The sequence below is a fragment of the Saccostrea echinata genome, unplaced genomic scaffold (genome assembly GCF_033153115.1).
Source record: "Saccostrea echinata isolate AGI-Se365-2 ecotype Australia unplaced genomic scaffold, CSIRO_AGI_Sech_v1 ptg000046l, whole genome shotgun sequence".
Classification (NCBI taxonomy): Eukaryota; Metazoa; Mollusca; class Bivalvia; order Ostreida; family Ostreidae; genus Saccostrea; species Saccostrea echinata.
Window position 1 is genome coordinate 7,829,514 of NW_026889795.1, and position 6,892 is coordinate 7,836,405.

The window sequence follows — 6,892 nt, forward strand, 5'->3', positions numbered from 1 at the left end:
TGCATTATACAAGATTGATCATGAAAATCAAAGTACCATAAGTACTGAAAGGACTTTTTTCCAGTTATTTTTTTCTTTCACAGTTAATATGATATGTATGTTTTTGACACAGAAAAAAGCAAATTCTTACAGATTTAGAAGAACGGAAGACTTTTTTGTTGCCATGGCAACAAGAGTCTAGTTAAGGTCTTCCGTTTCAGACGGAAGACCTTATAGTGATTCTACTGTTTCTTTTTATTATTATTTTTTTTTCCCCTTTTCTTGTCGGAGCGTTTTCTCAGAGATGGCTGGACAGATTTTCTTGAAATTTTCAGGGATGATAGAGAATGAAAATACCCCTAGGGGTTTTTTTCATTTTTTCAAAATTCACTTCCGGTCGTCAGATATGTCCGATTTCCGTTTTTTTCAAAAATATTTTGTCCCAGTCATATCTCAGAAAAGGTAAGAGATTAAGACACCAAACCTATACGGTTAATAGATCTTGAGGAGTAGGCAAAACCATTTGGGTTAAGAGCGTCAGCCGTCACTTCCGGTCGTCACAGGAAGTGATCAAAGAAATCGAAATTTTCAACTTTTCTTTTTTGATTTTTTTCTTTCATTACATTGTTGCATCTTATTTGTAGATTCGAAATATGTTAGTCTTACCGGAACCAAAAACGTCAACTTCCGGCTATAAGTGAAAAACTGCATAATTTGAGTATTTTACTTTCCCATAAATATTTTTTATACATAATGTATTTGAACTGATTTTTGAATATGTTATCAAGACTGCAGATGTCTAGAGTAATGTCAAATATCTTTGTAAAATTCACTTCCGGTCGCGCGTTTAAATGTCCGCAAAATGAGAACTTGTCCGAGTGAGATCTCAGAAACGGTAAGAGATTTAGACACCAAACTGATAAGAGTATTAAACCTTGAGAAGTAGACAAAACAATTTGGCTTAAGAGCGTCAGTCGTCACTTCCGGTCGTCACAGGAAGTGATCAAAGAAATCGAAAATTTCAAATTTTCTCTTTTGAAATAAGACTTGCATCATATAATTGTATCTTTTTCACAGTTACGAGATGTCTTGGTTCCACCGGAAACAAAAAACGACAACTTCCGGTTTTAAGAGAAAAAATACATAATAGGGGTTTTGAATTTTCCCCAACATATCGCTTATAGATAGAGTTCTTTAAATGATTTTTATATATGTTATCGAGACTGCAGTTGTCTAGATTGACATGAAATATCTTAATAAAATTCACTTCCGGTCGCGTGTTTTCTTGTCCACAAAATGAAAAGTTATTTCAGCGAGATCTCGGAAACGGCATGAAAGTAAAACACCAAACTTGTAGGAGTAATAAAACTTGGTGAGAAGGCAAAACACATAGGGTTAAAAGCGTCAGCCGTCATTTCCGGTCATCACAGGAAGTGATCGAAGAAATCGAAAATTTCAACTTTTCTTTTTAAAATTAAAATTTTCATCACTTTATTGCTTCCCTTTCGCTGTTTTAAAATATGTTAAATTCCACCGGAAAAAAACTTTAAACTTCCGGTTTTAAAAGATAAACTACGTTATTTCGTGGTTTAGCTTTCTCATAAATATCACTTATAGATAAGTAATTGAAATGTTTTTTTTTTTTTTTTTTTTTTTTACATATGCTGTAGATACTGCAAAAGTCAAGAGAAAATTCAGAGATTTTTATTCAGTTCACTTCCGGTCGTGTGTTTTCTTGTCCTCAAAATTAGAATTTGTTCTCACAATTGTTCGGCAACAGTAAAAGACTGAACTCTAAAACTTTCAGGACTTATAGTCAGTCATCAGTTCATTTGCTTGGTGTAAAAATCGTGTGTCGTCATTACTTCCGGTCGTGAGAGGAAACGAAGCAAAAAAGTATTTTTTAAGTTTTGTTTCTACATAAGTTTTAGGCTAATACCGACGTTGGAAAAGACATGTTCATGCAAACAGGAAGTCGTATAACGGAAGACCTTCTCATTACTAGTAATGAGTTTCTAGTTAAGGTCTTCCGTTTCAGACGGAAGACCTTATAGTGATTCTACTGTTTCTTTTTATTATTATTTTTTTTTCCCCTTTTCTTGTCGGAGCGTTTTCTCAGAGATGGCTGGACGGATTTTCTTGAAATTTTCAGGGATGATAGAGAATGAAAATACCCCTAGGCGTTTTTTTCATTTTTTCAAAATTCACTTCCGGTCGTCAGATATGTCCGATTTCCGTTTTTTTCAAAAATATTTTGTCCCAGTCATATCTCAGAAAAGGTAAGAGATTAAGACACCAAACCTATACGGTTAATAGATCTTGAGGAGTAGGCAAAACCATTTGGGTTAAGAGCGTCAGCCGTCACTTCCGGTCGTCACAGGAAGTGATCAAAGAAATCGAAATTTTCAACTTTTCTTTTTTGATTTTTTTCTTTCATTACATTGTTGCATCTTATTTGTAGATTCGAAATATGTTAGTCTTACCGGAACCAAAAACGTCAACTTCCGGCTATAAGTGAAAAACTGCATAATTTGAGTATTTTACTTTCCCATAAATATTTTTTATACATAATGTATTTGAACTGATTTTTGAATATGTTATCAAGACTGCAAATGTCTAGAGTAACGTCAAATATCTTTGTAAAATTCACTTCCGGTCGCGCGTTTAAATGTCCGCAAAATGAGAACTTGTCCGAGTGAGATCTCAGAAACGGTAAGAGATTTAGACACCAAACTGATAAGAGTATTAAACCTTGAGAAGTAGACAAAACAATTTGGCTTAAGAGCGTCAGTCGTCACTTCCGGTCGTCACAGGAAGTGATCAAAGAAATCGAAAATTTCAAATTTTCTCTTTTGAAATAAGACTTGCATCATATAATTGTATCTTTTTCACAGTTACGAGATGTCTTGGTTCCACCGGAAACAAAAAACGACAACTTTCGGTTTTAAGAGAAAAACTACATAATAGGGGTTTTGAATTTCCCCCAACATATCGCTTATAGATAGAGTTCTTTAAATGATTTTTATATATGTTATTGAGACTGCAGTTGTCTAGATTGACATGAAATATCTTAATAAAATTCACTTCCGGTCGCGTGTTTTCTTGTCCACAAAATGAAAAGTTATTTCAGCGAGATCTCGGAAACGGCATGAAAGTAAAACACCAAACTTGTAGGAGTAATAAAACTTGGTGAGAAGGCAAAACACATAGGGTTAAAAGCGTCAGCCGTCATTTCCGGTCATCACAGGAAGTGATCGAAGAAATCGAAAATTTCAACTTTTCTTTTTAAAATTAAAATTTTCATCACTTTATTGCTTCCCTTTCGCTGTTTTAAAATATGTTAAATTCCACCGGAAAAAAACTTTAAACTTCCGGTTTTAAAAGATAAACTACGTTATTTCGTGGTTTAGCTTTCTCATAAATATCACTTATAGATAAGTAATTGAAATGTTTTTTTTTTTTTTTTTTTTTTTTTTTTTTTTTACATATGCTGTAGATACTGCAAAAGTCAAGAGAAAATTCAGAGATTTTTATTCAGTTCACTTCCGGTCGTGTGTTTTCTTGTCCTCAAAATTAGAATTTGTTCTCACAATTGTTCGGCAACAGTAAAAGACTGAACTCTAAAACTTTCAGGACTTATAGTCAGTCATCAGTTCATTTGCTTGGTGTAAAAATCGTGTGTCGTCATTACTTCCGGTCGTGAGAGGAAACGAAGCAAAAAAGTATATTTTAAGTTATTTGGTTTCTACATAAGTTTTAGGCTAATACCGACGTTGGAAAAGACATGTTCATGCAAACAGGAAGTCGTATAACGGAAGACCTTCTCATTACTAGTAATGAGTTTCTAGTTATTATTATTATTATTCTTCTTTCCTTCTTATTTCTTCTCCGGTACTTTTTTGTCCGCGAGTGTTCTCGGAAACTGCTCATCCAATTGAGTTAAAACCTTTTTAGGGTTAATAGGCATGTTATGTAGATTTGCGGAACAAAGGTCATTTTGCGCGCACGTGCATGCACGTGCGTGCGCGTGCAATGGGTAAAATGACCAATATACTTGATATAGCTGTAATTTTTATATTTTTTGGTGAAATGCTTTGATACTCAGAATATAAGGATATATTAAAAGTGTGAACAAGATGACATGGTCAACATGCACATGCATGCGCGTGCGCGCACGCGCAAAGCGTAAAATGACCAATTTACTTGATAATATCGTAACTTTTATACTTTTTGATGAAATGCTTTGATACTCAAAATATTTATATATATAGAAAGAGTAGACAAGATGGCATGGTCATCATGCACATGCATGCATAGGCATGCACGTGCGCGCGCGTGCAATGTGTTAAATGACTAATATAATTAATATAGCCGTAATTTTTATATTTTTTGATGAAAAGCTTTGATATTAAGAATATATATATATATTAAAAGTGTAGACAAGATGATTTGGCCATGATGCACATGCATGCACATGCGTGCGCGTGCAATGTGTTAAATGACCAATATACTTAATATAGCCGTAACTTTTATATTTTTTGATGAAAAGCTTTGATACTATGAATTAACAGACATATTATAAGTGTACACAAAATGGCATGGTCATTATGAACATGCATGCATGTGCACGTGCGCGCAATGCTAAGATGACCAATATGCTTGATTTAGCCGGAACTTATATATTTTTTGATGAAATGTTTTGATACTGAGAATATAAAGATGCATATATAGTATAGACGGGATGACTTGGTCATCCTACACATGCATGCACGTGCGCGCGCGTGAAATGCAAAAAATGACCAATATACTTCATTGCCTTATTTAATGAAGCTTACAGGAAAAAAGTCACCAAAAGGGAGTTGGGGAGCGTTTGGGGAACATCTGTAACGGTCCCCGTTACAATTATAACTAGTTTTCTATGTTTTGCTCGTGCGATGTATAGAATTCTGTTTTTCATAGTATAAAAGCCTGGTAAATTCTGTAATTCGAAGTCTTTTAGTTCTCTCTCATTCTTGAGGCAACGTAAGTCATTTTTATTTTATTTTGTTATTGTTTAGGCTACATCTTCATTTTTGAAAGGAATCTTATTGAATTTTATTTATGGAAAGTTGTTTTATTGAGTTATCAGAAGTAAAAATATTTTGGTAATTTATTTGGCTAATTTTAAGGATTTGTTTGAGGCTTTGATCAGTTGAGATTTTGATAGCAAACTAGATTTGGTAGAATTTTACTGAGTTATTTAATTTTTAACTTTATTGGAAAGTCTGGTCTATCTGATTTCTAAAATTAGGCTCTTTTTAATTATTTGTGAGAGAAATTATATTTTAGAAAAGTCTTTGTTGAAAACATAACTTGATGATTGTCTCAAGTGATCACTGTAATTGATAATTAATTTAATTACTGTTGTATGAAGACTTAGGGTATTTCTCAAGAGTGATTTTCCTCAGAGAAATTTTATTAGGAACTTTTAGATTCTAAAGGGTGATTTTCCCCTGTGAATTCTTTAGCTTATTTATTTCTAATTACTGATAAGAAACTCATGAGTGATAGCCTCAGATGAGTTTAGCTTATAATTTTTATACGAGAAGTGATTGACCTTCTTGTTTTGTCACATTGAGTTATCCCGAGTTGTTCCCCTTTAACTGTGCTGTGATATTGGTCGATCTCGTCTTCGTGTCAGTTTTGTGTAACAATTTTATGCACATGAGTGAAGTCCTTAGCCGCGTTGTTTTATATTTTGCTTGTTATATTGATTAGAATGAATAAATTTGTTAACTTTATGAAATTGTGTCTCATTTACAAGTCTTTAAGACTGCTGTTCAGGTGTTGGTGATGGTCAGTGTCAGGGTCAGAGTAAAAGTATTGAGAGTGAATAGGTCTAGTCATTTTTTAAATTTTTTATAAGAGGTCATATTTGAGGTTCCTTGCTGATGGGAGATAATCAGCTGGTGGCAGCGCTACTGGGAAAAGGACTTTCCCGCTACAATATCAAATCAATATACTTTTTTTACTGTTCAAAATAGAATGTTTGGAACAGATTGAGACACAAAAGAAAGGACGTAAAAGAAATCCATTTCTGGCTGTGTCGCTCTGAGGAGTAACAAAACACAACATCTAGCCCCAGTATAGACTTTTCCTTGATGTATCCTTATCAAAATAAAGAAGCAGAATATTCATTTCTAGAACATTTTTTTTCTTTAAGGGGGCCGACTCGGGTTTTCATTGCACAATACTTCGCGCAGCATAGTAAAAATAAAGCATATTTACTCTTTTAAAGCAACTATTTTTACATAGTTTATAAAAATTAACAAATTTAGAAAATCTCAGGTTAAAAATTCTAATTAGGTTTTAAAATAACTGATTTTTAAAAACGATTTTTCAAACGTTGGGTAGTTAGACGTCGTAATAGTGTGTTTTTGACGTTATGAATAACCGACGTTCTTTAAGATAGGTCATTAATTAAGTCATAAAATAAAAAGTATGAAGTAGATGCTCTTGAAATTTTAAACATAGAAAACTGAGAATCTCACAATCAATTCTACTATTTTTTATGTAAATCTGTGGTATCTGTTATGTTTTGTAGTACTCCATAAAAACAGGAAAATATCATGAGTTTTGAGATGCCCCCTCTGGAAACCAGACGGTAAATTTTGTGTTTCTTGCATAAAATGTACAAGATAGTATTACTCATCAAATAATATACTTTGAGCAAAAAGTCTATAATAGCATTTGTATTATTTGCTCCGAAGTGCGAAAAAGGTATTTTCCTATATAATCCTATAGTAAATGTACCTGTATTTTGAGATGGTCCCTTAAAATAACCAGACGGTAGATTTTCACTAAACTTGGCATGCATGCTGAACTCAATGTAAGGTACATATGGTATAAAATTAAAGAGTTTTTCTATAGTAGT